The sequence below is a fragment of the Triticum dicoccoides genome, chromosome 4B (genome assembly GCF_002162155.2).
Source record: "Triticum dicoccoides isolate Atlit2015 ecotype Zavitan chromosome 4B, WEW_v2.0, whole genome shotgun sequence".
Lineage (NCBI taxonomy): Eukaryota > Viridiplantae > Streptophyta > Magnoliopsida > Poales > Poaceae > Triticum > Triticum dicoccoides.
This window is the reverse complement of record NC_041387.1, coordinates 181,750,914-181,758,332: the sequence shown is the minus strand read 5'-3', so window position 1 is coordinate 181,758,332 and position 7,419 is coordinate 181,750,914.

The following is a 7,419-nucleotide window of genomic DNA, read 5'->3' as shown; positions in this document are numbered from 1 at the left end:
CAAACTTCACGAATTTGGTGCATGTTTTGAATTGTAGTTTTTATAGTATAGTATTGAACATTGTAGATGAATTCGTCGTATGATTCTTCCGAAGAAGAATTTGATATGGAAGAGGAGGAGGATCTTGCAATGATCATAGCTATGCATATCAATAAAAAACCGAAGCATGGTGGTTCGGTTATGGGTCGGGAGAAAATTTGGAGAGATAGGATTGATGCCCATAACAGATTGATGAAGAACTATTTCGTGGAGAATACCACATACCTGGAGTCGTATTTTCGTCGCAGGTTTAGGATGAGCACCGACTTGTTCAGGCGCATTGTAGAGAAACTAGCGAGCCATGACCGGTTTTTCCAGCAAAGGAGGAATGCCCCCGGAGAGCTCGGGCATAGCACCTTTCTAAAGGTGACAGCCGCTTTGCGTATGTTGGCATACGGTATCCCGGCTGATCTAGTTGATGATCACTTGGCTATGTGTGAGAGCCAAGCCATCATGTGTGTCAAGCGCTTTGCAGTGGGAATTGTGCAAGTGTTTGGCGAGGAGTATTTGAGATCTCCACTGCTGAAGACGCCGCAAGGCTATTGGCGATGAACAAAGCGTGCGGCTTTCCTGGCATATGCTTGGCTCAATAGATTGCATGCATTGAAGTTGGAAGAATTGTCCAAAGGCATGGCATGGGCAATTTCACGGCCAAAAAAAGGGTTCCACTATAATCCTTGAAGCGGTGGCCGATCAGGAGACTTGGATTTGGCATGCATTCTTTGAAATGCCTGGATCTTTGAATGGCATTAATGTTGTCAACCGGTCACCACTGATGAATAAGATTGCAAACGGTGAGTTGCCACCGGTGCAGTTTGTAGCAAATGGCCGTACGTACAACTATGGCTATTATCTAGCGGATGACATCTATCCAAAGTGGCAAACCTTAATTCGTGAAGCCGTTGAAAAAGCCGGAAGGTAAGAAAAAACTTGATTTCCACAATGCTCAGGCGGCGGCTAGAAAAGATGTGGAGAGAGCATTTGGGATTTTGCAAGCTCAATTTGCTATTCTGAGAGGACCGGCTAGATTTTGGGATCAAAAAATGCTTTGGTACATCATGCACGCTTGTGTGATCATGCACAACATGATCATCGAGAATGAGCGTGGCCAAGATTTAAACTACTCACAGTATGAGCTCTTGGGACATCCCGTGCGAGTGCGACGGAGGGCTGAAAGGATAGCCCATTTTATTGCCTCCTATCATGCCATTCGGCGTCCCGCAACGCACAATGAACTTCAGAATGATCTGATTGAAGAGTGGTGGACATGGCATGAACGACAAAGAGCATGATTTCTGCATTCGACATTGTATTGTTCATGAACTATTTGTTGTGTTTATTGCATTATTTGTTGTACTGAACGATAAACTATTTGTTTGAGTTGTAATGATAATGAAATTGAACTATTTATTGTTGATTTATTTTGTTTGTTTGATCATTTTTGCTCCTCTTTTTTGAAATGTATATGTGGTTTGTGCGGCGCGCGCGCTGTATTTTTGCGTGCTGCTAGAGCGACGCACGCGCGCTGCATTATAGCGCGGCTGCTGGAGCCAGCGCTGGCGGCCGCGCTAAACCAGCCGAAGCACGTGCGGCAAACAGGTTTTTTGCGCGCGGCGCTTAGCGCGGCTGTTGGAGATGCTCTTATATGCTGCGGGTTCTATGCATCGGCCTCGTGGATCTTCTGCTGAGGGTTCCAACTTCTATGCGTCGGCCTGCTGTCTTGTTTTGTGTGGACACCTGGTCGCTCTACTGCTGGTTCGTTGGCCGATGTATCTGCTGCTTCTGGTATGCTATTCTGATTTTTTGGAAGAAAAAAAATGCTTCATTGGTACTGGTAGTGTCTTAGGTTAGTCATAGTGGGAGTAACTTAGCTAGTAACATAGCGCACTTCAAGAAATTTTTGCTTATGTGGTAAGTATTTAATATGAGGTAGTAACATAATATGTTACTGTAACATAGCGTTTTCCAAGACAAGATGAGTCTACAAGCTAATAAATGAAGCCATCTATGACACTACTATTATGTTACTTTGCATTATGAAGGTGTATTAACTTAGACTAGTATCATACATATGATACTAGTCTAAGTTACTCCCCACTATGACCAGCCTTAGTATGGTTTCTCATTGATAATTCTTTGTTGTTTCCTTCTCATGGTCTTGTAGTTTCTTTATTGAATTTGCCTCCAGATTAAACGCGCCGACGCTGGCAAGAAATTCGGCGTGGAAAGCGACCAGTTGCTTCCATCTAAAATGTGATGACTTTTTTGTTTGGGTTCTTATTTTGTTCCTTTCTTTTTTACAGGTAGTTCGCCTCCTGATTTGACCGGCTGTGAGAGTGAGTGGGTGGCCCTACTGTTGACCATTTTTCATTTACGCCTTTGGTTTCCATGACGCTCAAAACGATGTCCAGGAGTTGGTCGGCGGCATAAGACTGGGCCAAGAATAAAGAACGACAGCTCCAGATTACAATAGGAGTCATAAGCGGGAGCTGATTGATGCCCCGATTGTAGTTCTTGCCGTTGGTGATCCTTTTGAGGAAAAGGGAGCTAATTTCGCCGTAGTTATTAGGAAACTGATCATTTATGGTGTATTACTCATGATTATTAGCATCAAATCCGTTTTTGATACGGGGTGGAGGGGGTTCCTGGCATGCTATATTTGTGGTACAGAGAGAGGTCAGTCCACGCCATTGCTCTTGCCAGTGCAGTTTCATCTGTTTTCTGTTCTTTCTACCACTTACCATGATCGAGGGGAGAGTGTCATGGCGGGTCAGGGAGGGAGTGTGAGTGATGTGTTGGGGAAAACACCTGCGAGTGGAGAGGGGCCGAGAGTGATGACGGCTGCCATGGCTGCTGGATCCTCTATCCACCAGGTGGGAATGGAGTCGTCGGGGCGTACTCGGGAGGGTGGTCGTCCTCTTGTCATTGACATGGAGGCTGCCCGCAAGGCCGTCAGCGGCTTTCTGGTGGTCGGACGCCTCCTATCCCCTTTCCAGGCCAACCCGAGGGTCATTGTCGACGACCTCCGGAACACGGCTTGGAAGAACCAGGGAGTGGTCACCGTCCAGGAGGTGGCCAGTGACGACGGGAGGTTCATCCTCAATTTTTCCACTGACAGTGACCGTCGGTTTGTGCTTAAGGCGCAACCATGGCACTTCAAGCGGGACGGCCTCATCTTCGCCGAGTTCGACGGCAAGGGCGACCCAGCGGAGGTCGACCTTGGTGTCATGACCATTTGGGTCCAGGTACGCGACCTCCCGTATGAGCTTAAGACGGAGAGTGTAGGGCGGTCTCTCGAGGATAATTTGGGAGAGGTGCTGGAGGTTTCGCACCGTAACCATGTAATTGTTGAGAAATTCTTGCATGTGCGTGTGAAGATCTTATTGCATGAGCCCCTGAAGTGCTCTGTAGAGATTACCCCTTTAGGAAGTTCAAAGATTTTTAAATTTGATGTAAAGTATGAGAAACTACCTCAGTACTGTGAGTGTTGTGGGATAGTGGGTCATACATCAGAGAGGTTTTGTAAAATTCCAAGAGAGGAGAGAGTAGTCTGCTTTCCAAGAAACCTTAGTGTTGAGCCCTACTGGAAAAGCCAAGGTGCTAGCAGGAGGGGTCTCGTCTTCGGGAACTATGTTCGCGGCGGCAACAACTCGTCTACAAGCATCGTCAACAACAACTTCGCCAAGGCCGTGGATGTCGTCAAGGTGGCCACTGCTGTGAGTGGCCTCACGGTCTCCGATAAGGGGGCCGCTTTCGCCGTCAAGACGATCACCGGCCAGGGGGGCCGGACTCAGGGGGTCTTGCCGCCAACTCTGGCGGGTGCGCCGCTTGGTCAGGAGGACCAGGCGCGCGCGCTGGCTGCTCCTGTCGGGCGGGGCCAGGAGGCCCAGGGCCGCAGGAATCTGCTGGAATCGCGCCAGGCTGCGGAGGTTGACCAGCAAAGTCCACTTTGTTTTGGTGCTGTACCGGACCAGATCACACAAGCGGGTCAAGTGGCCCTGAGTACTCATGCACAGGTGATGCCTAGCCAAATTCCATCGCATGGGAATGATGTTGGCGGGCTGTTATTCCAACCAGGGGTGTTGGAGGCGCTGTCTAGCGCTGTTGCTGCTAGAATCGCCATGGCTGGGGATGATACAGAGAATAATGCCATACCCTTTAAGTTTAGTGCAGCTAAAAATTCTATGAGGGGCAATTCAAAAAAGAAAGATAAAAAGAAAGGGGGGCCAAATAGAGCTGAAGATGCTCGCAAGCAAGTGCTAGGGAAGAAAAGGGGGCATTCTTTTGGGGCTCGTCCAACGGGCAGTGACTTAGAGTTTTCTTTTGAGAAAGAGATGGATAGTTATGAGCGTATCTTATATGGTGATGTAAATGTCTCATCCAAATGGGTGTTCATGGGTAGAGTTGTAGCAGTCCAGGATGAGGAGGGAGGGGTTATACATGTTGCAAAGGAGACTGACGAGAAGGAGGAAGAGTACGCGCCGCGAGGTGGGGAATCAGTTGGCGAAGACAAAGATGAGATTGGCACATCGGCGGCCTCCGAGGAGGAGGACCGCCGCGCCAAATGAAAATCCTAGGCTGGAACTGCCGTGGTATGCTCTCCAACACGGCAGTTCGTGAGCTTCTGGATCTACAGAAGCGTACAATGGCAGATTTAATTTTCCTTTCTGAATCCCATTTGAATAATTGTAAAGCCGATGAGCTTCGTCGCGTATTAGGTTTTGATTCTATGTTTGTAGTGGAAAGTGATGGTAAGGCCGGTGGCCTCGCTTTGTTTTATCATGAGTCCAATAAAATTGAGTTGAACTATGTCTCGCCCCATTTTATTGATATTGTTTTTATGTATGAGAATATTGTTCAGTGGCGGTTCACGGGCTTCTATGGTCACCCGAAATGGAATGAACGCCATCTATCTTGGGATGACATTCGTAATTTACATAGTAAGAGTAACCATCCTTGGGTGGTTTTGGGGGATTTTAATGAAATTTTATACCCCTCGGAAAAAGAGGGTGGTGTACCTAGACCACTTGGTATGATGAGAGAGTTCCGTGAATGCCTAATGGATTGTGGGCTGGAAGATCTAGGCTATAATGGGGACATGTTCACTTGGAGGAGAGGCGAAATTTGTGAGCGCCTTGATCGGGCAGTCTGTAACTTAGCATGGGCAAACAAATTTCCACGAGCGACAGTTATCAATGAAGAACATGTTCATTCTGACCATCGTCCAATCGTACTGGATATGGAATATTGGGAGGAAAAAATCTTTAAACGCCCAGAGGGGCGTGTTAAACAATTTGAGGCGAGATGGTTGAAGGAAGAGACGGTAACTGAAATCGTTAAGGCATCTTGGGAGAAAGCAAAGCTAGCAGGTATTGGACCCACAATCGCTGACCGTACGAGAGCAGTGCATGCCGATCTACATACTTGGGACCGGGAAACGCTAAAGGGACCAAAGGTGAGAATTAGAAAATTAAAGAAAGAGTTGGAGAGACTAAGGCGTGGCCCATTGAATACGGAATCTCGATGTCGTCAGAAGGAAATTATTGTGGTAATTGAAAATATTTTAGAGCAAGAAGAAATATTCTGGTTACAAAGAGGACGGGCAAATTGGTTGATGCACGGGGATCGTAATACGTCTTTCTTTCATAATGTTGCCACAGCCAGGAAAAAAAGAAATAATATAAAGAAACTATTAGATGATTCTGGAAACTGGTTAACAGATAAGGATTTGATGAATCACATTACTGGATATTTTACAAAGCTTTTTACATCGGAAGTTCAACTCCCGAATCAAGATGTTTTATCACTTGTGCGAAGGAGAGTGTCAAACGAAATGAATGATGCTCTACTTGCCCCTTATACCGCGGAAGATGTTCGCAAGGCTTTATTCGATATTGGGGACTTGAAAGCTCCAGGGCCAGATGGACTACATGCTATCTTTTATAAAAGATTTTGGCCCATGCTGGGGGAAGAATTAATTGAGGAGGTTCTGACAGCAATCAACACATGTACGATTTCGCAGGGTTGGAATGATACGGCGATCGTGTTGATTCCTAAAATTAATACACCTGAGAAGGTAACCCAATTTAGGCCGATCAGCTTATGTAATGTGCTATATAAAATAATTGCAAAAATGGTTGCTTCTCGTTTGAAGGTTTTTTTGCCAAAAATTATTAGCCCAACACAGAGTGCATTTGTACCGACTAGATTGATTACGGATAATTTTTAGTGGCCTACGAATGTTTTCACACAATCAAAAACAAAAGAGAGGGTAGAGAGGGCTTGTGTGCTATAAAACTTGATATGCACAAAGCCTACGATAGAGTTGAGTGGACTTTTTTGAAGGAGATCATGTTGAAATTGGGTTTTCGTCGTGAGTGGGTTAAATTGATTATGCAATGCATCTCATCCGTAGAATACAAAGTAAGGATCAATGATGAGGAAAGTGAGAGATTTAAGCCCACGAGAGGGTTGAGACAGGGGGACCCGCTATCACCATACCTTTTTTGTTGTGCACAGAAGGATTGAATGCCTTGCTTTCGCACGCTGAAGAGAATGGAAACATATCAGGTGTTAAAGTCTATAGAGACGCCCCGCCAGTCACAAATCTTCTCTTCGCGGATGACTCATTGATCTTAATGAAAGCCAACCAACATAATGCGGAAACACTGAAATCAGCACTAGATTTATATTGTGCGGCGTCGGGACAGCTGGTAAGCGTTGAAAAATCCAGTATTTTCTTTAGCCCTAATACAAAGGTAGAGATTAGAGAACAACTGTGTACAACGCTAAATATAATGACGGAGGCTCTCACTAATAAATATTTGGGCTTACCAGCAAATGTGGCTGTTGATAAAACAGATTGCTTTAGTTTTCTGATTGAACATATTGTTAAGAGAATTAGTGGTTGGAAGGAAAAATTACTATCTGTCGGGGGGAAGGAGATCCTATTAAAGGCGGTGATCCAAGCCATACCCACCTATGCATTGTCGGTCTTTAAAATTCCTAAAAAAAATTGTAAAGGAATCATTGACGCGATGGCGCATTTCTGGTGGGGAGACGAGGAGAACCAAAAGAGGATGCATTGGATGGCCTGGTGGAAAATGTGTGTACCAAAAAACCAAGGAGGGATGGGTTTCCGTGACATCCACTGTTTCAACCTGGCTCTGCTTGCAAAACAGGCATGGCGTCTCCTTGATAATCCTGACTCCTTGTGTGCTACTATTCTAAGGGCCAAGTACTATCCTAATGGTGATTTGCTGAACTCCAAGCCAAAGCATGGTGCTTCCTTCACCTGGCAAAGCATTACGGCAGGCATCACTACTCTTAAGCGAGGTTATATTTGGCGAGTGGGGGATGGACATAACATCAATATTTGGG